General features: G+C 40.9%; 2 long non-coding RNA genes across 2 annotated transcripts in view; one reads left to right on the plus strand and one right to left on the minus strand.

Moving 5' to 3' along the window:
* The window catches only part of LOC147376174 (uncharacterized), an 81,606-nt gene that overhangs the window by 9,782 nt on the left and 47,928 nt on the right, over positions 1 to 23,896 (minus strand). The gene's annotated exons all lie outside the window — the stretch shown is intronic.
* Positions 10,851 to 17,745, plus strand: LOC147376175 (uncharacterized). Its single transcript, XR_015160809.1, has 2 exons — positions 10,851 to 10,959; positions 17,448 to 17,745. It is a non-coding gene; the product is annotated as an uncharacterized LOC147376175 (long non-coding RNA).

A 23,896-nucleotide genomic window follows, 5' to 3' on the forward strand; every position in this document is an offset into this window, starting at 1 on the left:
TCAATTCTTCGGCACTCAGCCTTCTTCACAGTCCAACTCTCACATCCATACCTGATGTTACTGCTACATAAAAAAGACTGCTGTGTTCTACCATAGTATAACTACCTCAATAAAAGCCTTTCCTAATATTATTCTGGATTCAATCATTTGGAGACTCTTAAATGTGGTTCAAAGAATAATAACCACTGTAAGTTTATTTGTACTACACCAAGATGGTACCCTTCTCTTCTATGTTACGAGAATGTACCTCTCTCTGGAGCAAAGACTAGAGTGCTTTGTTGAGGCTGTAGTTTTGGGTCCCCAGGATACTTTCAAGGGATTCAGAATTAGTGAGAATAGAGGTGTTTAAGAAACAGCTATTGTTAAGACTTCCCTCCTTACCTGTTCAAGTTTGAATTGTACTGACTTTCTGGTTCCAGTGATAATAGCCAAGATTTTGACTGAGATTCCTTCCTTCTTTAGTATCATGGACAAGGACCACAGCCTTCCTAGATTTCAGAATACTGTCTGGTTGCCTGGTTCCTTGGAACGTTTCCTCCTAGCTGACACTGAGTAATAACTCGAGAAAGCTTCACAGGGCTAAAGTGGTAAGGAGCAGGAGAAAACCACTGTCTATACAGCAGTTCCTCATCACAGGGATATGCCGCCTATCACCGGATTTACATCAAGCCCAGACTGCTGTTGTGTTTCAGCATTCCTAAGGTCATTGTTATCTGTATCAAGCATGATACTTCTCTACAGAATGCACAGAGTATGATTTTTTAGGGCACAGGAATTGAGAAATGCTCCTTTGAGCAACTGGCTTTTGGTTATCTTCCCCCCTCCCTTTTTTTTCTGGTTTCTAGGAAGCTCAGAGTCAGATTTACAGCAAATATGCAGGATCTTACGCCCTTCATGTTCTGCATTAATCATTTTCTATGTTAATAATTAATCATCTACTTGTTCTACATCCCCTTTTCATTAATTTTCTCACTTTAAAAACTATCTTTGTGTAATCTTCCTAAAATCCTTTTAGAATAGGGAAGAGTTTTTAAAAATAATAACCCTTTACTATAACAGGTGTTCCCGCCATGCTTGTCACAACACCAGCCACTAGCTCATCACAGCACCAGCCACTATCTTCAGAGAATCCAGAAAATCCAAGGGCCTAGAGATGCAAGACTTCCCTTACGGAGGCAGCAGAGAAACAAGACCAAAGCATTTCTGCAGACTGTAGCTAATAAGTTGTACAAATGCCCAGAAGCCCACCCAGAAGCCTGAGAAATGTGGGTAGACTTCCCAGGGTTACAACAACTTAAGGCAAAGTTAGTAGTCAGAAAGACAAGCCCCACCCTTGCCTGGCTGTTTTCATTCTATGGATGTAGCTGGATGCTCAGCTGGTCCCAACTGGCACAGCTGTCTCCAGCTGGCGACTTGAGTACCACATAAGCCAGCAGCTGGGGAGAAAGAGGCACTGTAGCTTGACTATCTCTGCTCAGAAAAGCCATTAGCTTTAAACACCTCTTTGGCATAAGGAAGTCTCCAGACACCTTGGGCTCATTCATTCATTAACTGGCTTCCACTGTGAGTCAGGCATCATGACAGGAAGTCTAAGAAAGGCAAACGTGGGTGATGCACAGACTTCAAGGCAAGCAAAATAAGCCTGATACATAAATAGCCCTAATATAAGGTGAAAATCGGAGAAGGCAATGGCACCCCACTCCAGTGCTCTTGCCTGGAAAATCCCATGGATGGAGGAGCCTGGTGGGCTGTCATCCATGGGGTTGCTAAGAGTCGGACACAACTGAGCGACTTCCCTTTCACTTTTCACTTTCATGCATTGGAGAAGGAAATGGCAACCCACTCCAGTGTTCTTGCCTGGAGAATCCCAGGGACAGGGGAGCCTGGTGGGCTTTCGTCTATGGGGTCACACAGAGTCGGACACGACTGAAGCGACTTAGCAGCAGCAGCAGCAGCAAGGTGAAAGTGCTAAGTGCCAAAAAAGCATAAGTAAACTGCTATAGGAGTTGGAAAGAGGGAAGGGTTCCTTTTAGCTAGGAGATCAGATAAAGTTTCAGGGAATTTTAACTGCATTCCTGAAGTGTGCAAAATTTCAACAGTACAGGCAGAGGGACCTATAAGAGCAAAGCTATGGAAGTATTTAAGTTCAGGGTATGTTTGGAGAATAGTAATTAGGTCAGAACGTGCCTGCCAGTGCAGGAGACTCAAGAGATGTGAGTTCCATCCCTAGGTCAGGAAAATCCCTTGGAGGAGGAAATGGCAACCTGCTCCAGTATTCTTGCCTGGGAGAACCTCATAGACAGAGGAGCCCGGTGGGCTATGGTCTATGGGACCATACAGTGTTAGACACGACCATACAGAGTCAGACACCACTGAGGATGATGAGCGACTAAGAGCGACTAAGCAGTAGCTGCAGCACAGAATGGAAGGGGATGAGGCTGAAAGCAGAAGTGGCAATGGGATTGTGCTTTATGGGAATTAACCTCGTAATGACAGACACCAGAGGCAGAAATTCCACCAAGGGAACTGCCATGACAGTCTGACAAGAGGTAACACTAGAAAAACACGCTAGTGAGAGTTCAGAGAAATGTCATCAAAGGTATCGTCAAAAAGACAGATGTCCTCAGTCTCTGCCTTATGCTACCTCCTCCCTGTCTCTTCCACCCCTATGTACCCTTTCACACAAGCTTGCAATTAATTCCCATTGCTTGTAATCACCAACGAAGTTAGTTGCTCAAGAGTTGCCAAACTATTTGGAAGGGAAGGATATTCCCAAAGTAAACTGGAAAATCATGGTATGAATGCAGGGAATATGTTGAGGAAAAACCTAAAGAATTCAGATAAATCTTTATGACTTTTAAATTTAATAAGTCACTTAACTACTTCAACTCTTTCGTTTTTTTTTATAGACAGAGGCTGAGTGCTATGAAGCAGGATCAGTCACTCTCCCTGATCCAAGTGCAACAGCAGTGCTCAGATGAATATGGCCTTGAGCTCATGTAAAAGGTTTACTACCGTTGAACTTGGGTAGGGACTGATCATTTTCCTTCCAAGAGTTAAGAGTCGAGTTGATTTTGGATTTCTCTCTTTATTGTGTCACTGTTCTGCAGGACCAGGGGATTTAGGTGTAAGTGGAGCTTCGGATCTTCAGATGAGCAGTTTAGATCTCTGAGTGGTATCCTTAAGGAACCCTGTTTTCTCATGACTAAGGGTGAGCCATATTCCTAAATCTTAGCTGGCTCTGCCTGCAGCTTCGTTCATTGCCATGCCTCCACCTTACCACCCAATCCTTGAGAAGTTCCCTAAGTATCTACAGTTTCCCATGTTTATGCATTTACATAGTTAAATGTAACTGGTGTTGGAGAAGACTCTTCAGAATCCTTTGGCCTACAAGGAGATCCAACCAGTCCATCCTAAAGGACTGGTGGCTCAGATGGGAAAGAATCTGCCTGCAATGCAGGAGACATGGCTTTGATCCCTGGGTTGGAAGATCCCCTGGAGGAGGACATGGGAAACCACTCCAGTATCCTTGCCTGGAGAATCCCCATGGACAGAGGAGCCTGGTGGGCTACAGTCCATGGGGTCGCAAAGAGTCAGACACAACTAAGCAACTAAGCACAACACAGTACGCTATTTACATACATTTCCCCTCATGCCAAGAAAGCCCTTTCCTGTCCTACCCAACTTGTTGGGCCCTCCTTGACCTTCAAGTCCATTCACCTTTTCATCCCTTGAGAAGCTTTCTCTGACCTCCTATCTCAGATGCCTGTCCATGTAATCCCATGTCACTGAGGTTTACCTCTATCATAGTGCTTTGTTCATTCATTTCTTAAATTAATATTACTAAATGACTACCAGATGCCAGGTACTATGCTGAGTCCTGCATACATCAAAAGTAAGCAAAGACTCCACAAGTGTGTGTGTATACACACACACAGACACACACATATGGAGAAGGCAACCTATAAAAAATGGCCATGAGACCCAGTGAGTTGTATTCTAATTACTGGCTTTCTTTCCTGATTTTCCTGCTCTGCTGTGAGTTTCCTCAGGGCAAGAAAATAACTCAGTATCTCTTACATATCATGTGCCTAGTACTGAAAGAACAAATGGAGGTTGGCTACTAATAAGGAAGACTCAGCAACTGTAGATGTCAGATCTTGGAATTACAGTAAGGTAAGCAGTTGACTGAGTTATCATCAAATTGGAGTCATTTGGGATTGGAAGGGACCTTAAAGGAAATGTGACTATGCATCCTGCTTTGACTGGGACAATCCCAGTTGACACCTGTTCTCTAGTGTCTGTCTGAGTTAGCATTTATTCCAGATTTTTCTTTATTTCAATGGCATATTATTTATCAAAGTAAGATGGGATGGATTTGGTAGACCTCTACTCTTTATTCTCAGATTATGCAACGAGGAGAGGGGCTGAGGATGAAGTTAAATCACCCATGGTCAATGATATGATCAATCATGGCCATGTAATAAAACCCATAAAAACCCACAGAGTTCAGAGATCTCCCAGATTTGTGAACATGTGGAGATTTGATGGTGGAGCTAGCACTCTAGGAGAGGGTATGGAAGCTCTGTGCCTCTGTGCATCTTTTCTATCTGGCTATTCCTGAGTTATATTCTCTTATAATAAACAGATAATTTAGTAATTACAATGTTTCTCAGAGTTTTGTGAGCCATTCTAGCACATTACTCAACCCAAAGAGTGGGTTGATGGGACATTCAAACTACAGCAGATAGGTCAGAAGCACAGGTCATAACATGGATTATGACTGGCATCTGAAGTGAGGGATAAGAAGCTGTCTCGTAAGACTGAGCCCTTAATCTGTGGATCTCATACTGTCTCTAGTAGACAATGTTAATGTTTCCAGCTGGTTTGGTGTGGGGGAAATTTTTTAAATATTGGAACTGTAGGGCAACCCACTCCAGTACTCTTGCCTGGAAAATCCTATGGACGGAGAAGCCTGGTAGGCTGCAGTCCATGGGGTCGCTAAGAGTCAGACACGACTGAACGACTTCACTTTCACTTTCATGCATTGGAGAAGGTAATGGCAACCCGCTCCAGCGTTCTTGCCTGGAGAATCCAAGGGACGGGGGAGCCTGGTGGGCTGCCATCTATGGAGTTGCACAGAGTCGGACACAACTGAAGCGACTTAGCAGCAGCAGCAGCAGGTGCCAATGTTAAAAATAATAAGTATATTAACTTAGATAAATAATAAATGCAATGATACATTTAAATAGTTTCTAGTAATCTTCCATTTAACAATAGACAACCGCTGTCTTCATGATTTTTACATCCAATTTCATCACAAGTAAGAGGGTGTTCTTGTTGTTCAGTCACTCAGTTGTGTCCGATCTTTGCAACCCCTTGGATTGCAGCATGCCAGGATTCCCAGTCCTTCACTATCTTCCAGATGTTGCTCAAACTCATGTCTGTTGAGTCAGTGATGCCATCCAACCATCTCATGCTCTGTCACCCCCTTCTCCTCCCGCCTTCAATCTCTCCCAGCATCAGGGTCTTTTCCAATGAGTCAGTTTGTTGCATCAGGTGGCCAAAGTATGGGAGTTTCAGCTTCAGCATCAGTCCATCCAACGAATATTCAGGACTGATTTCCTTTAGGATGGACTGGTTGGATCCCCTCGCAGGCCACGGGATTCTGAAGAGTCTTCTCCAACACCACAGTTCAAAAGAATCAATTCTTTGGCACTCGGATTTCTTTATAGTCAAACTCTCACATCCATACATGACCACTGGAAAAACCATAGCTTTGACTAGATGGACCTTTGTCAGCAAAGTAAAGTCTCTGCTTTTTAATATTCTGTCTAGTTTGGTCATAACTTTTCTTTCAAGGAGCAAGTATCTTTTAATTTCATGGCTGCAGTCACCATCTGCAGTGATTTTGGAGCCCCCCAAAATTAAGCCTGTCACTGTTTCCATTGTTTCCCCATCTATTTGCCATGATCTTAGTTTTCTGAGTGTTGAGTTTTGAGTCAACTTTTTCACTCTCCTCTTTCACTTTCATCAAGAGGCTCTTTAGCTTTTCTTCACTTTCTGCCATAAGGGTGGTGGCATCTGCATATCTGAGGTTATTGATATTTCTCCCGGCAATGTTGATTCCAGCTTGTGCTTCATCCAGCCTGGCATTTCACATGATGTACTCTGCATATAAGTTAAATAAGCATGGTGACAATATACAGCTTTGATGTACTCCTTTCCCAATTTGGAACCAGTCTGTTGTTGCATGTCCAGTTCTAACTGTTGCTTCTTGACCTGCATACAGATTTCTCAGGAGGCAGGTAAGGTGGTCTGGTATTCCCATCTCTTCAAGAATTGTCCACAGTTTGTTGAATCCACACAGTCAAAGGCTTTGACATAGTCGATAAAGCAGAGGTAGATGACTTTCTGGAACCCTTTGCTTTTTCGATGATCCAACAGATGTTGGCAATTTGATCTCTGGTTCCTCTTCCTTTTCTAAATCCATCTTGAACATCTGGAAGTTCATGATTCACATACTATTGAAGCCTGGCTTGGAGAATTTTGAGCATGTGAGTTGAGTGTAATTGTGCAGTAATTTGAGCATTCTTTGGCATTGCCTTTCCTTGGGATTGGAATGAAAACTGACCTTTTCCAGTCCTGTGGCCACTGCTGAGTTTTCCAAATTTGCTGGCATATGGAGTGCATTGAGTGCATACTGAGGCAAAATGTTTATCTGATGAGGCCTTACAAATAGCTATGAAAAGAAGAAAAGTGAAAGGTAAAGGAGAAAAGGAAAGACATACCCATTTGAATGCAGAGTTCCAAAGAAAAGCAAGGAGAGATAAGAAAGCCTTCCTCAGTGATCAAGGCAAAGAAATTGAGGAAAACAATACAATGGGAAAGACTAGAGATCTCTTCAACAAAATTAGAGCTACCAATGGAACATTTCATGCAATGATGGGAACAATGGACAGAAATGGTATGGACCTAACAGAAAGTGAAAGTGACAGTGAAGTCACTCAGTCATGTCCAACTCTTTGCAATCCCATGGACTATAACCTATCAGGCTTCTCAGTCCATGGAATTTTCCAGGCAAGAGTACTAGAGTGGGTTGCCATTTCCTTCTCCAGGGTATCTTCCTAACTCAGGGACTGAACCTGGGTCTACCGCAATGCAGGAAGACACTTTACCATCTGAGCCAACAGGGAAGCCCAGAAGATATTAAAAAGAGGTGGCAGGAATATACAGAAGAACTATACAAAAAAGATCTTCATGACCCAGATAATCACGATGGTGTGATCACTCACCTAGAGCCAGACATCCTGGAATATGAAGTCAGGTGGGCCTTAGGGAAGCATCACTGTGAACAAAGCTAGTGGAGGTGATGAAATTCCAGTTGAGCTATTTCAAATCCTAAAAGATGATGCTGTGAAAGTGCTACACTCAATATGAGAGCATTTGGAAAACTCAGCAGTAGCCACAGGACTGGAAAAGGTCAGTTTTCATTCCAATCCCAAAGAAAGGCAATGCCAAAGAATGCTCAAATTACTGCACAATTACACTCAACTCACATGCTCAAAGTAATGCTCAAAATTCTCCAAGCCAGGCTTCAATAGTACGTGAATCATGAACTTCCAGATGTTCAAGATGGATTTAGAAAAGGAAGAGGAACCAGAGATCAAATTGCCAACATCTGTTGGATCATCGAAAAAGCAAAGGGTTCCAGAAAGTCATCTACCTCTGCTTTATCGACTATGTCAAAGCCTTTGACTGTGTGGATTCAACAAACTGTGGACAATTCTTGAAGAGATGGGAATACCAGACCACCTTACCTGCCTCCTGAGAAATCTGTATGCAGGTCAAGAAGCAACAGTTAGAACTGGACATGCAACAACAGACTGGTTCCAAATTGGGAAAGGAGTACATCAAAGCTGTATATTGTCACCATGCTTATTTAACTTATATGCAGAGTACATCATGTGAAATGCCAGGCTGGATGAAGCACAAGCTGGAATCAACATTGCCGGGAGAAATATCAATAACCTCAGATATGCAGATGCCACCACCCTTATGGCAGAAAGTGAAGAAAAGCTAAAGAGCCTCTTGATGAAAGTGAAAGAGGAGAGTGAAAAAGTTGACTCAAAACTCAACACTCAGAAAACTAAGATCATGGCAAATAGATGGGAAAACAATGGAAACAGTGACAGGCTTAATTTTGGGGGGCTCCAAAATCACTGCAGATGGTGACTGCAGCCATGAAATTAAAAGATACTTGCTCCTTGAAAGAAAAGTTATGACCAAACTAGACAGAATATTAAAAAGCAGAGACTTTACTTTGCTGACAAAGGTCCATCTAGTCAAAGCTATGGTTTTTCCAGTGGTCATGTATGGATGTGAGAGTTTGACTATAAAGAAATCCGAGTGCCAAAGAATTGATTCTTTTGAACTGTGGTGTTGGAGAAGACTCTTCAGAATCCCGTGGCCTGCGAGGGGATCCAACCAGTCCATCCTAAAGGAAATCAGTCCTGAATATTCGTTGGATGGACTGATGCTGAAGCTGAAACTCCCATACTTTGACCACCTGATGCAACAAACTGACTCATTGGAAAAGATCCTGATGCTGGGAGAGATTGAAGGCGGGAGGAGAAGGGGGTGACAGAGCATGAGATGGTTGGATGGCATCACTGACTCAATGGACATGAGTTTGAGTAAACTTTGGGAGTTAGTGATGGACAGGGAGACCTGGTGTGCTGCAGTCCATGTGGTCACAGAGTGTCAGACACTGTTAAGTCAGTCTGAGTGACTTAACTGAACTGTACTGAATGCATCACTTTCACAGCATCATCTTTTAGGATTTGAAATAGCTTAACTGGAATTCCATCACCTCCACTAGCTTTGTTCTTAGTGATGCTTCCAAAGACCCAGTTGACTTCGCATTCCAGGATGTCTGGCTCTTGGTTAGTGATCACACCATTGTGGTTATCTGTGTCATGAAGATCTTTTATGTATCATTCTTCTGTGTATTCTTGCCACCTTTTCTTAATATCTTCTGCTTCTGTTAGGTCCATACCATTTCTGTCCTTTATTGTGCCCATCTTTGAATGAAATGATACCTTGGTATCTCTAATTTTCTTGAAGAGACTTCTAGTCTTTCCCATTCTATTATTTTCCTCTATTTCTTTGCACTGATCACTGAGGAAGGCTTTCTTATCTCTCCTTGCTATTCTTTGGAACTCTGCATTCAAATGTGTATATCTTTCTTTTTCTCCTTTGCATTTCTTTTTCTTGGGGATGGTCTTGATCACAGCCTCCTGTACAATGTCACCAACCTCCGTCCATAGTTCTTCAGGCACTCTATCAGAATTAATCCCTTGAATCTATTCGTCACTTCCACTGTATAGTTGTAAGGGATTTGATTTAGGATAAATAACTGAATGGTCTAGTGGTTTTCCCTACTTTCTTCAATTTAAGTCTGAATTTGGCAATAAGGTGTTCATGATCTGAGCCACAGTCAGCTCCCAGTCTTGTTTTTGCTGACTGTATAGAGCTTCTCCATCTTTGGCTGCAAAGAATATAATCAATCTGATTTTGGTGTTGACCATCTGGTGATGTCCACTTGTAGAGTCTTCTCTTGTGTTGTTGGAAGAGGGTGTTTGCTATGAGCAGTGCATTCTCTTGGAGAAACTCTGTTAGCCTTTGCCCTGCTTCTTTTTGTACTCCAAGTATTCAGAAAAGTCCCTAAAACCTATGAAGCAATAAAGTTTGTATTTATGGTTTTTATTGTCATTGTTGTTATAATAATAATTATTATTATTTTGCTTTTGTTGTTGTCCTACTCTTTCATGATCCCATGGACTATATAGCCTGCCAGGCTACGCTGTCCATGGGATGTCCCAGGCACGAATACTAGCGTGGGCTGCCATTTCCTTCTGCAGGGAATCTTCCTGACTTTGGGATCAAACCCACATCTCCTGCATTGGCACATGGATTCTTTACCACTGAGCCACCGGGGAAGCCCATTTTTTATCATATATTTACTGAAATATGGGTGATAAGGCCTGAAGATATCTGGATAATGATTATGATACTATAAATAGAAGAAAAGCTTATCAAGAAATATCCTCAGGCTGTGTAGGAAGACTGCCTACTTTTTCATTTTTCACGGTCTGTGTAGAGCTTAGCTGCGTAGTGTCAGTGGAAAAGCTCCAGGCCCTTAAAATACCGTGGAACTAGGTACTGTTCGTGGCTCAGCCACCAACTAATCTTAATTTGCTCATCTAATTAAATGGGGATAACAGTGCCTAGATGTGCAAGATGGTTGAGAAGAGATGAGACCATAGTTGTAAAGAGGCCAACATAGTACCTAGAAAATCTAGATGCAAAGGTATTTAAAATATGATTGACTCCATGAAGTCTGCTTGTATCCCACCTGGGTGAAACTACCTTGGTCAGTTCTGACATGAGCAGGCTCTTTGGCAGGAATAGCTGAATGAACATTAAAGGCCAAAGGTGCAGCTCTTGATAGGCTCATGGTCGAGGACACTGCAGACAGATTTCTCCAGTCATCACAGCATCACGGGTTAAAGGAAAGAAAATATTGATGCTTTATTGAATTACTCCTATAGGTCAGATCATGTATCACTGCTGTGATCTAAACAATGAGCCGGTGCAGGAGGAATGCACAGCTGAGACTGATGAGATAAGCCTTCCCCAGGCCTGACTCCTCCAAGAGTCAGTAAATTGCTTCCTTTATTTAATTACAAATTAATTGAAAACACTCCCAAGCTGATAAAACAATACTAGTCCCCGATTTGTTGATAATAGCCTAATCCTCCTATAATAGTCCCATAGACACCATCACATGATTATGTCATCAATTTTACACTTGCAGGGTCTGGATAAACATGGCTGCCTGAGGTTCAGGAAAAGGATAAACACAAGGAGAGGTGCATTCAGGAAGGCAGATTAGAGGTAAGTTTAGTGTCAGATGGTTCTTGGTCGAGTCCCAGTTCTGCCACTCATGAGCTAGGAGGCACTTTGGAGGCTTTGGAGCCCTTGAGGAAGAATAAATATATTAAAATATCTAGCATCGGGCTTGTCACATAGTGTAGGACTCATTAATGTCAGCTGTGTTCTTTTTTCTCCTCCTCTATGCAGTTAGGGGAACTCATGCTTTTCTTATCAGTTCAGAAGGCTTAGTTCCAGGAGATCAGAAACTATAATGATACCCTCTCTAGCACCCAAAGCCCCTTATCAGTCTGGTCTTCTATATGCACCAGGGCAATTTGCACCCCAGGGTCACTCCTTTCTGCTTATTATATGCTTGCTAATGCTTGATCCCTAGATTGTCCCATCTTTCCAGAGTGAGCAATGGATCCAGTTGTGTGAAGTGGGCACCAACATAGCTGGCTAGCAAAGCACATGAGTTAGGGAGACTACTCACCCCTGGGTGAGGCAACTAGAGAAATGCTGCAGCACTTAAGGACAGGGACACATAATAGAAAGTGAAGCAGCGTCCCAAAGCATAGGCTCATTTTAAAAGGGCAAGTAAGATGAGTTAACATTAAACCTCAATGGATTTTGGAGGCCAGGTCAATTGCTAAGATAAGATAATGGTCCCTATTAAAACAAGAATAATCTCTCCACTATAACTGTTAGAATAATAAGATTCTACCAGGAAAGGCAATTATTTTTCATGGACTTTTGTACAGAGCAGAAATCAAGATTCTCTGTCTTTATTTTAGTGGATGAAACTTTGAGAACAGGGCAGGAGAAAATCATATGCTGGTTTTGCCTACATTAAGAGGATGAACTGGTCTCTCAGTGTTTTTAACTTCAAGCTGAAAACAGGACATGGGCATGTCTATAAAGCAGAGAGGGACACTTCTATGAGACTGGCCCAGGATTCATAGTTTCAGAGGCTATGACCTCTGAACCTCAGACCACTTTCTATTTTCTTACAGAAGCCCACACTTTCAACCTATGGAAGAAGGCCAAGAAAGGAAGTTCTTTCTTAAGACAGTATCACAATCCTTATTACATGTTCATGTCATTTTTTCAGGAGTAATTTTTGAGATTATCTAATTGCAAAATGAATTGGTATGGGATAAGGGACAATTTTTATGTAAACCTCAGTCCAAAAAAAAAAAAAAAAATCCAAAGACCCTGATGCTGGGAAATATTGAAGGCAGGAGGGGACAAAAAAGGATGAGATGGTTGGATGGTTTCACCAACTCTATGGACATGAGTTTGAGCAAGCTTCAGGAGAAGGTGAAGGACAGGGAAGCCTGGCATGCTGCAGTCCATAGGGTCTCAAAGAGTTGGACGTGACAGAGCGACTTAACAACAAAATCTTAAAGCAGGAGTTTAGGGATTTATGAAAAGTCTTTATGTGGGATCAGAAAGAATGACTTGCTCTCTCTCCTCTGCAGCACATGGCTTTCTCTGGGTTTTTCTCCTGGCAGGCCTGACACTTCTCTAGGCATGAGAGCTCTGGGGGTAGGTTATGGGTCTTGTTCATCATTGAATTTCATTCACCCAGTGACTGTCTGGCATATAGTAGAATATCAATAACTATTTGCTTTATGAAATAACTAGGGAGAAAAAAAAGCAGAGGAAAAAGGACAAAAGAATGAAAAATTCTTTCAATCATAGAACTTTGTTTACTTCAAGGTTAATCAGAAAGTAAAAGCTGATTTTACATGTATTATAAGAAAGGATATGATGTTTTTTGGATCTGAAAGTTGATAAGTCAGTATCACCTCATGTAACTATTTAAGCTACATACAGACATCTCTGGAGTTAGAGCCACAACAACTTTCAGCACAGTGCAAACAATGGTTTCGCCAGGTGAAGATAAAGTAAACTTCTTAAATTCAAAGCATGCTTAGGCCAAGCCTATCACCCTGACCAAGGGACTAATGTGCTGTATTGAATAAGATCATCTAATCAACAAAGCCAAGATAAAATACTAATGGCAGATGTCATCCAGACAGCTGCTAGATTTCATTTTGCTAAAACTAGAGAAGGCATCAGATAAATTTTTGATTAAGATGTCTTGCTGATAGTCTCACATTTTTTTTTTTAGTGTATAGGAGTCAATGAAGGGGCTTAGACTAAAATTTCATTCCGATCAACCAAGCATAATGGATTTACATCAATTCGAATGTGTTCAGCCACAAGTATATTAAACTCCGTGTATTGTTTAAAAGATGCACTAGCTCGCGCAAATGGAAGAGCAGTCACAGTGCGCGTTTCTCATCTGGTTTGTCCAGTGGCTCAGTGGTGTTATCAAGGGTCCTTAGCACTCTCTTCTGCTGAACCACTGGCCGTTGTCAGTTTGAGCCTGTCTAGCTTCTTTCATGGCAATGGAATGGCTGCTGGTAGTAACTGGGTCTACTTTCTCTATTCCATCTAGTGGCAGACAAAGAAAGGCCTCATTGGCTTTCTTTTAAGATCGAAGAAAAAAAATTCCCCCAAGCTTTCACCAAATCCCTCCCCCCACATCTCACTGGCTAGAATTTGGTAATATACTCATTTCTGAATCAGTCATTGGCAAAGGGATAGGATTTCTCTAAGACCCATCAGATCCATCCTTGAAACTAAGAATGGAGACTGCTTCCCCCGTCTTGGTAGCAGCATGGGAGAGAGAGAAAGACTTTGACCTAGCATGCATGCATGTATATATGTGTGTGTGTGTGTGTGTGTGTGTATATAAAGAGAATGGGGAAAATAGATATGGAGATGGCAAACAAGAGGGTTCCTAAAAAAGCAAAGCTGGACCAAATACACATTGTAACAGAATCCCAAATGGATAGGAACTAAAATAGATATCTGGTTAAAATCAAGACTTAAGTCAGATGTTGCCATCATAAAATTGACTTCTGGGATAAGAATAAATTGATAAACTTCAAAGATTATTATTGTGATTTATTATTTAAAGTATTATTGGCTCATACTTACAAGAAGATGAAGGGATCACTACACGTGTTAAAAAGATATGTGCAAAAGGATTGCCTCTCCCTTTTGAAGCAGTAGAATTGAAGGAGAAGTCTCCAAATCCATGGAATAGATGATAGAAAATTCAAAGCAACAAGGTGATGGATGGTTAAATGTTCCATGCTTGAGGCAAACCTATCATTAAGGCATCAAACATCAATCTGGGGACTTCACTGGTGGTCCAGTGGCTAAGACTCCATGCCCCCAGTGCAGGGATCCTGGGTTCAATTCCTGGTTGGAGAAGTAGATCCCACATGCCACAACTAAGACCCATCACTGCCAAATAAATAAATAAATTTTTGGTTTTTTATTTTTATTAATTTATTTTTTAAAAACATCCATTTGTCATAAACTCCCTGCTGATTAAACATAAGAACATCATGAAACATTCTTTTAAGAAATAATTTATATATGATACACTGTATTATATATGTATTATACATATATAATGTATTATAATGTATAGTATTATACATTATTATAATGTATAATTAAATAATGTATTATACTTTATTATTTTGGTGTTAAAGATGATACTGTCTGGAAAAATGTGGATGAAAAATCATATAGAGGTGTTGGACTCATAAAGTCATGGATGACAACTTATTTTGCTTCTGTTTTCCTTTTTATGTAAGCACCACCATAAATGTGATAAAACTATATCTAAATTATTCTAAAATTTATTTTAATAAGCATAAATATTCTAAATGATAAAAAATATTGGGGATTACATTTAAAAGTTTGACATCACAATGTAAGAACAACCTATTTTTGGAGACATTTGATGTTAGATGACTCCCCGGGTAATACTGCTCATTTGTGACCTTATATAGGTACCCACTATTAACTAATATCAGTGGAAAAGCAAAATATCATTTGACAAGCTCGTGCTAGAAATATTTTCTGTCTTTCCAATAGCAACTAAGATGAAAACTCACCTTTTCTTTATCTCCTGAATTGAAGACTTGGCCCATGATTATGGCAGTCTTGTTGAAGCAATCCCCAACCAAAGCTTAATGTACTGTCTGAAGGGACTTCCTGAGTATTTTCAGAACTAGACTTAAATTGTTCCTCCTGTTTTTCATTTAATTTCTAACACTTTTGCAATCACTTCCTGCTTTTCCTAATTGGTTGGGTTTTTATCTTTTGATCTATTACTGTAGCGTTGGAGCTGTATCACTAGATTTCAAGATAACCACATGGCTCTGCCTTTTCATCTATACCTGCTTTCTTGGCATGCACACAAATGCTAAAATCATAGCTGGAGTTGAGTGATAGAAGGCTCTTTACCACAGGATTCATTCATCAGTCAATGGCTTTGCGGCAGGCTCCAGAAAACCACTTTCTTTAGGCAACCTTTCTTTATTAAATTCTGCTTTGTTAGGTACTGTCATTTACAAATTACAAAGTTCAGGGTTGTGTTGGTGTTGGAACAGACTTTTAACTTGTACTCATTGTGATTTCATTTTAACATCTTTTTGTATTATAAAGTACTTATCAAATCAGTTAGCTGATAACAGGGACCCACTGTCTTTCTGGGTCTGTGATTCTGTTACAGGGTGTCATTTCTGTCTGAACACCCTGTTGAAGGCTGTGAATAAAATGTCTTATGTTCATGACTTCTAAATTACTTCACCTGATTGTTTCATTGTCAGTGACAACTGCATGACATTTTCTCAGTCTGCAATTATTTCTTCAATTAGATTCACTATGCTGTTAGCTGTATAGGGACCCAAAAATCTGGCAGAAGAATAAAGCAATAGTGTGGTTTAATTCATCTTTAATCTCCCATTCAGTGAAAAGTTAAACAAGATTTGTGTTTGCATTTGCAAACTGTCTAAATAGTGTGAAGAGTTATTAAAAGTGCTACTACTTTGTCATGTAATTAGATTTTTGTTTGAGTAAGTGTCAGATTTTCTTGAACACTACAGACTTTAAATAATAAACACAAATCATAATATTCCTAAACATAATAAAATACTAATAGTGTGTGTTGATTTACTGTATCACTCCTACATTAAATTCTACTAATTCCCAAGTTTGAAATGCACTTTCACTATGATAAGGAATAGTTTTTCTATCTTAAGCAAGCTGAGGTTTCAAAACTGGATAAGATTCAAGAGAAGAATATGGGACTTGGGTTGTAAATATCTAGGATGAGTGTACTGGTGTCACAGGTGATCATGAAAAAACTATAGGACATCATTTTACCATCTTAGGAGATTAGCCATGATTGGATGAAAATACATGAGACCAAGTTACAGCTATTTTTTAAGTAGAGAAAATGAGGCCAGGACACAGGACCTCTGTATTATGATGTGTAAGATAATACTATTGCAGGCACTGATGGGCTGCTGGGCCTTCTTTATGGCCCTTAACTCAACAAGATTTCAAGTCTATATCCTTAGACCAGATCAATTTCATATCTTGTGTCCCTAGATTCAGTTTAGCCACCTCCCTAGCTCTGTTTGTGCGTGTTAAGTCACTTCAGTTGTGAGTCTTTGCGACACTATGGACCATAGCCCACCAGGCTCCTCTGTCCATGGGATTCTCCAGGAAAGAATACTGGAGTGGGTTGCCATGCCCTCCTCCAGGGGACCTTCCAGACCCAGGGATTGAATCTGCGTCTCTTACACCCCCTGCATTTGCAGGTGGGTTCTTTACCACTAACGCCACCTGGGAAGCCCCTCACCCCAGTTCTATAAACATATTCAAAGCTTATTACCTGATTCAGGTTATCTACCTAAATTCCAAAAACCCCACTCAGACTATTTTCAATTAATTTATTTGACGTGTATTTGATTCTTCATTCTTTTTACCTTCCTGACCAGTTCTGGTCATTTTAATGTCATTACGTTTAGCTCTGGTCAGAACTCTAATATCATTTCACTGAATTGTGAATTTCTGTACTTTGGCTGCCAGTCAAAACTTTAAAGTCAGAAACCATAAAAATCAAGAAAGCATAATTTATAAGAAAGTGAATGTTGCAAACCATTATGTAGTTTCTTCTCCTTTGTAAATGTATAGTTGGATTCTTTACCAGCTGAGCCACCAGGGAAGCCCAAGAGAAAGGACACACCAGTTCTTATTGTACTTTCAGTTCAGTTCAGTTCAGTTCAGTTCAGTCGCTCAGTCGTGTCCGACTCTTTGCGACCCCATGAATCGCAGCATGCCAGGCCTCCCTGTCCATCACCAACTCCGTACTTTATGTAAGATACTGTTTTTGGTCTATCTGGTTCTCTTGATAAAGGAAAGATGCTGATATCAGGTGGCTCGATGTCAGTTTACCAAAGGACAATTCCCTGAAAACCAAATTGCTAAATCTGGCTAATTCACAGACTTGCTAATTAACTAGATTTATTTGACTTTTAAAAACTACTTATAATGTTTATAGTAATTCATAGAAGCTTTTGGAAATTTCTGTGAAGATGTTTTGATCGATTTTGATTTTGTACTTGTAGCAGCGTGCTGAAGAATGCTCAATTTGTTCCTGGCCAAGTCCCTGGTCAAGCACCTGGAGAGAGCGAAGGCATATTAAAAGAATCCTATGCAGTGGAAAAGACTGAGAGAAGAGTGAGCACACAGCTCACAGTGGGCTATCAATCCTAGAGCAGGGGATGCCTGAGGGCGGGACTATAGGGCAGGGAAAGGGGCAGACAGAAGGACTGGTATTGGACATACTCTTGAATATAGTATTTTCTTCAGCTTTAAGCTTTACTGAGATATAAATGGCATAATAAACTGCACATATTTAAAATACTCAATTTTCGAAGTTTTGGTATATGTGTATATCCATGAAACCATCAGCACAGTCAAAGATTATAAACATGGCCATCACTTCCACGATTTCCAGTTTATATATACAGGAAGCCATCTGAAGTCATCTTCCAGATGACTGTTATTCTGTTCATTTTTCTTCAGTATTTTGCTCTCTGAGTTCCTTTTGGATAGAATGTATTACTTGTGACCACCATGGGGGTTAAAGAATGAGATAAATAGACAAGCTCAAGATAAGTCCTCACTTTTCAGCCTGGAAGACTGGGAAAAGGGTAGTAATGCTAAGAGAAATTAGAAGTCCAGAGAAGCAGGTCCAGATGATGACCTAACTCCTAAATGACAAGACTCTTGTCAGGAAGACTGAACTGGGGAAGCCTCCTGGGAAATAGTCTAGTGGTGAGAGATCAGAACTAGAGTTAAACTGGGAAAACTGTCAGCTCAAGAGTGTTGGGGAGGCTAATTAAGATGAACCTGGCATTGCATCCCTGGTGGGGAGCTCATACATGTAGGGGACACAAAACGTATGGAAGGTGTTTCAGTCTGTGACCCATCTCAAAATGAGATGGATACACACAAAAGATGGTGTGGTGCAATGAAAAGGGCACAATATTTGCAGCCGGGTGGAATGAGGCAGCTTCTACCAACTGGCCTGTTACCTGTAGCCTGGACTCTTTCCCTATTTTGGCCTCAACTTGCCTACTGTGTCACTTTCAGCAAGTTTCTTATCCTCTAATGTTCAGCTTCTTTATTTAAAAATGGGGGTTATAATAACTAATCATAAAGTTATTGTGCATCTAATCAAGATAACAAAGTATGACTGTGAACAGCCTGCCTTGTGAGACACAAAATCATAAAGCAACTCCTTCCCTCCTTGTTTCCTCCTGCCTCTTTATGAAAACTTGAACAAGTCCCACATATTTGCTACTTTTGTTCAGTTGCTCAGTCATGTCTGGCTCTTTGTGACCCCACAGACAGCAGCACACCGGGCTTCCCATTCTTCTACTGTCTCCCGGAGCTTGCTCAAACTCATGTCCACTAAGTCGGTGATGCCATTCATCCATCTCATCCTCTGCCTCCCCCTTCTCGTCCTGCCTTCAATCTTTCCCAGCATCATGGTCTTTTCCAGTGAGTAGGCTCTTCCCATCAGGTGGCCAAAGTATTGGAGCTTCAGCTTCAGCATCAATCCTTCCAGTGAATATTCAGGGTTGACTTCCTTTAGGACCGACTGGTTTGATGTATTCGTCTGCTATTGCTGCTGTAATAAACTACCCCAGACCTGGTGGTTTAAAACAACACACATTTATTATCCTATAGTTCTGGAGGTTGGACGTCCTGAAGGCTCAGCTGGCCTGTGCTCCTTGTGGAAGCCCTGGGGGGAAATTGATTTCCTCATTGTTTCTAACTTCTAGAGGCTGCCTCATTTCTTGGCTCCTGGTCTTGTGCTCCATCTTCAAAGCCAGCAGTGGAGCATCTTCTGATCTCTCTGTCACTCTGATTCTGTAATCACATTGCCTTCTGTGTCTGTGACCCTCCGACCTCTCTCTTAGAAAGACCCTTGGGACAACACTGGGCCAACTTGGAAACTCCAGGATAATCTCCTCACCCCAAGATTTTTAACTTAATCATATCTCCAAAATCCTTTCTGCCACTTAAGGAAATAGACTCACAGGTTCTGGGGATGAAGCTATGGACATCTTTGGGAGACCATTCACCCTATCATACCCTATGACTTCTCCAGTTGCTCTCAGGTAATATATGTGCTACATTGTTTCATGTCAGAAGTATTTCAATTAAGGGATTAAAAACAACAACTTCATGTAATAAAGCTAAATTTTATTTAACTTGATGCTTCTGCTCATCAGCATCTCATGCCTCTTTGAGCAGAAAGTGGGCAGTCAGTCCTAAAAAGAGGTTATAATGGGCTACTCTTCTCTTTCCTCTTGGAGTCGTCTTCTCTTCTGATCAGTGCTTCTGATTTCCCCAGGATTAGAGCAGGTGGGGAGAAGGAAGAGGTGAGGGAAATAGGAAGTCTGGGGTGGTCCAGAGTCAGCAGCCTGTGGACCTGTAGATATTTAAATGACTCTTCGTTTACTGGATGCTTCTTGAAAGTCGTCATTAGGCTTTTCTCACCTTCAGTTCTCCCGTGCATTAATACTTGGCTTCTCGTGTGGCCTCTGGGCATCCAGGAGTCTACCTTTGGCTTCCCTGCTCCTTAGGTCCTCTTGTCCCTCCAGGAAGTTCTCTCTAATCATCTGGTTCATAGGAAATGCACAGTCTTTGCCCTGACTTTGGGAGCATACGCAATTCCCATACCTTAGCCGCCTGCTCTGTTTCAGCCAGCCTCTGCTTGTTTATATTTTTAAGATGTGGTTCAAACATCGAACCATTATGTCCCCCAAAGTTCACAGGAATTATATTAAGATCTTGAATGGGTCTCTTCAAAATCCCTCTTTCTGGATTTGGGTTTAGGAGGTGGTATTCTTACCCCTCTCTCCCTTGACGGGGCAGGGTGTAAGACACATTGTACCAGTCTCTCCAAAGAAATCTCTTCAAATACGTACCTCTTGACCTTTTATATCCTTAATGTGGGTAAGTAATTGACCCTGTAAGAGTTTCTGAACATCTCCTTTGCCAACTGTACAAACTGAAATGAATTGTTTCCTTGGTGTCTTAGCATCAAGTTCCATTTTACCATCTTGTTGTATTTGTCAAATAGCTACCACAGTGTCTGGCATAGAAAAGCATTCAATAGATGTTCATTCCCTTGTTTCCAAGGAAACTAGCAAAGCATAATTACAGATATATAATTAAATTAGTCAAATGTTTTGAGATATTCCAGATGGAAACACCAAAGAAGGTGTAAAGCACCATTCTTAGAGCAATTTTCATCCTCTCTCCTCATTCTGGGCAGCTGGCAGTCTTCTTATATGGAGTGCTGACACATTCTGATGTGTCTTTCTCTGGGACCAATTTTGATGACAGGCAAATACAATTTGACATTATTCAGAGCTGTAAAATTCCTCCTTTCTCCAAGAAGCATGTACATCAAAGTGATCATCTCAGCTTTTTTGTTGCTTTTAATATTTTAGAAGTATGGCAGGTAAACTGAATTTTTAGAGTGTATCATTTCTGCAACTTACCTGGAAAATTAGCCTATCACTATACATGTGATATGGGAGAAGTCAATGGCACCTCACTCCAGTGTTCTTGACTGGAGAATCCCAGGGATGGGGGAACCTGGTGGGTTCCCATCTATCGGGTTGCACAGAGTTGGACACGACTGAAATGACTTAGCAGCAGCAGCATATATGTGATATATCATGATTTAATTGACCCCAGATGAGTAAATTACATTGTTTTACAATGACTCTATGATAGGTAATCTCTGGGCAATGAATGGTTGAATTGATCTAAGTTTACTGGTGAGATGGCTAAGATAAAGTTTAAGGTCTGTAAGTCGCCTGATACATGAATTGGGTGGGTCAGTCAGGGCTTGATTTGATCTTTTAAGAGGGTCAATCTGTTAGTTTTCTGGGCATTTAAGAGAAACTGGACCCTATTGACCTCTGCTTCTATCAAAGCTGTCAGCACAAACTCAACGCTCTTCATGCCTCCACAGGAAATAGGAAGCATAAAAATCTGAATGGTCAACCAATCAGGCTTTCTCATATGAGGATTATTTCTCTACACAGATTGATGGAGTTCCATCTATAGAACTGCAACAGTGGCTTACCAAGATGTTAACAAAACTTTAGCCTCAGTCATAATTTATATGTGCATATAATTCTGGAAGCTTATTAATGAGGAGGCTTTATTTTCCTCTCTATCTTATCTTTGATCATCAGTATCCATGCTAAAGATTCTTTGTTTTCATGGATCAAATGGTTGGATTAGAACAACAGGATCAAAGAGTCTATATAAATCTTTTCTTTAAAGCTTTTGAAATATACTGCCCAGTTGTTCTCTACAATGGTTGATAAATAAGATATGCTTCCTCTAAGGGGGATAAAAGTGCCTGGTTTTTCAGGATTTTAGGAATACTGGTAAATTCTGTTGGCCCTTGACTTTGGGAGCTCCCATGCAATCTTACACTTGCACATTGCTCCTTCTGTTGTGATAACTCAGGAACTGATATCAGCAACTGCTTTCTATACTCATGACTTCGCTTTTGATTCATGTATTAAGGTTTGGCATGATGTTAAGATTTTATTTTTTGGATCACCAATCTATCCTTCATCTCATTTAGTCAATCTTATCTCAATCTTGTACACTTATTATGATTGATATGTACATCATGGCCAAGATAGACTAGAATTGACATTCTAGAAAGATTATCATAGGATGAAGACTTTATGAATAAGACAGAGACTCACTTCTCAGGCCTGGTTTATATATTGGATGGCTGATTCCCTGGTGGCTCAGTGATAAAGAACCTGCCTACCAATGCAGGAGATGCAGGTTTGATCCCTGAGTTGTGAACAAACTCTGGAGAAGGAAATGGCAACACAAATCAGTATTCTTGCCTGAGAAATCCCATGGACAGAAGAGCCCGGTGGGTTACAGTCCATGGGGTCACAAAAAGAGTTGGACACAACTTAGCAATTAAGCAATAACAAAATATCTTGGATTAGTTACAGAGGTTAATGAAAGCTTAAAAAAGTTCAAAGCTCCTTAAATTTCCCTGTGGTCAAAATCAGTCCCAGAGCTTAGAGAAGGACTGAACCTTTTGAAAATGGGAGGGAGATGCAATTGGCTCTCTGGTGGAGATAAAGGGCAAGAATTTTAAAGGCACAATTTCCCCAAGTTTGTTTCGTGGCCCTCCTCCTCTCTGTAAAATCTCACCTTATCCACACTCATCATTTCAAATATCAGTTTGTGCCAACGACTCTTAAATGTATATCTCTAGCCCTGACCTTCTCCAAACTCCAGCTGATTTAACAACTTCTGATGAATATATACATAAATTTTCATGTTTTGAAACTTCCAGTGTCAATATCAGATCTAATCCCTTGAATCTATTGCTGGGAGAAATATCAATAACCTCAGATATTCAGATGACACCACCCTTATGGCAGAAAGTGCAGAAGAACTAAAGAGCCTCTTGATGAAAGTGAAAGAGGAGAGTGAAAAAGTTGGCTTAAAACTCAACATTCAGAAAACAAAGATCATGGCGTCTGGTCTCATCACTTCATGGCAAATAGATGGGAAAACAGTGGAAACAGTGACAGACTTTACTTTTTTGGGCTCCAAAATCACTGCAGATGGTGACTGCAGCCATGAAATTAAAAGACACTTGCTCCTTGGAAGAAAAGTTATGGCCAACCTAGACAGCATATTAAAAAGCAGAGACATTACTTTGCTGACAAAGGTCCATCTAGTCAAAGCTATGGTTTTTCCAGTAGTCATGTATGGATGTGAGAGTTGGACTATAAAGAAAGCTGAGCACCACTGAAGAATTGATGCTTTTGAACTGTGGTGTTGGAGAAGACTCTTGAGAGTCCCTTGGACTGCAAGGAGATCAAACCAGTTCATCCTAAAGGAAATCAGTCCTGAATATTCACTGGAAGGACTGATGATGGAGCTGAAACTCCAATACTTTGGCCACCTAATGTGAAGAACCGACTCATTGGAAAAGACCCTGATGCTGGGAAAGATTGAAGGTGGGAGGAGAAGGGGATAAAAGAGGATGAGATAGTTGGATGGCATCACTGACTCAATGGACATGAGTTTGAGTAAATCCCAAGAGTTGGTGATGGACAGGGAGGCCTGGTGTGCTGCAGTCCATGGGATCACAAAGAGTCAGACACGACTGAAGTGACTGAACTGAACTGAGTGTAAATATGCATAAAAATAAGTGTTTCTTTGCTTTCTTTTACAGTTTAAAAAAAAATAGCAAGGGCCTACAGAGATGAGTCAGCACAGTTCCTGCCCAAAAGAAACTCACAAATTGGTGGGAACAACAGATAAATACATAAAGACTCCGGCACAATGTGGCTAATGCTCTGATGGTGTGGGGCCATAGGACCAACCAGAAGTGGGGTGTGTGATGAGCTGTATGTGGGTAAATTAGGAAAAGTTTCACAGAGGGCTTGACATTGGGTTAGTTCCTCATTTCCAAGAGGTCTAGGAATTT

The sequence above is a fragment of the Bos grunniens genome, chromosome 3 (genome assembly GCF_055505025.1).
Source record: "Bos grunniens cultivar Pamir isolate PY7600 chromosome 3, Bosgru_T2T1.0, whole genome shotgun sequence".
Lineage (NCBI taxonomy): Eukaryota > Metazoa > Chordata > Mammalia > Artiodactyla > Bovidae > Bos > Bos grunniens.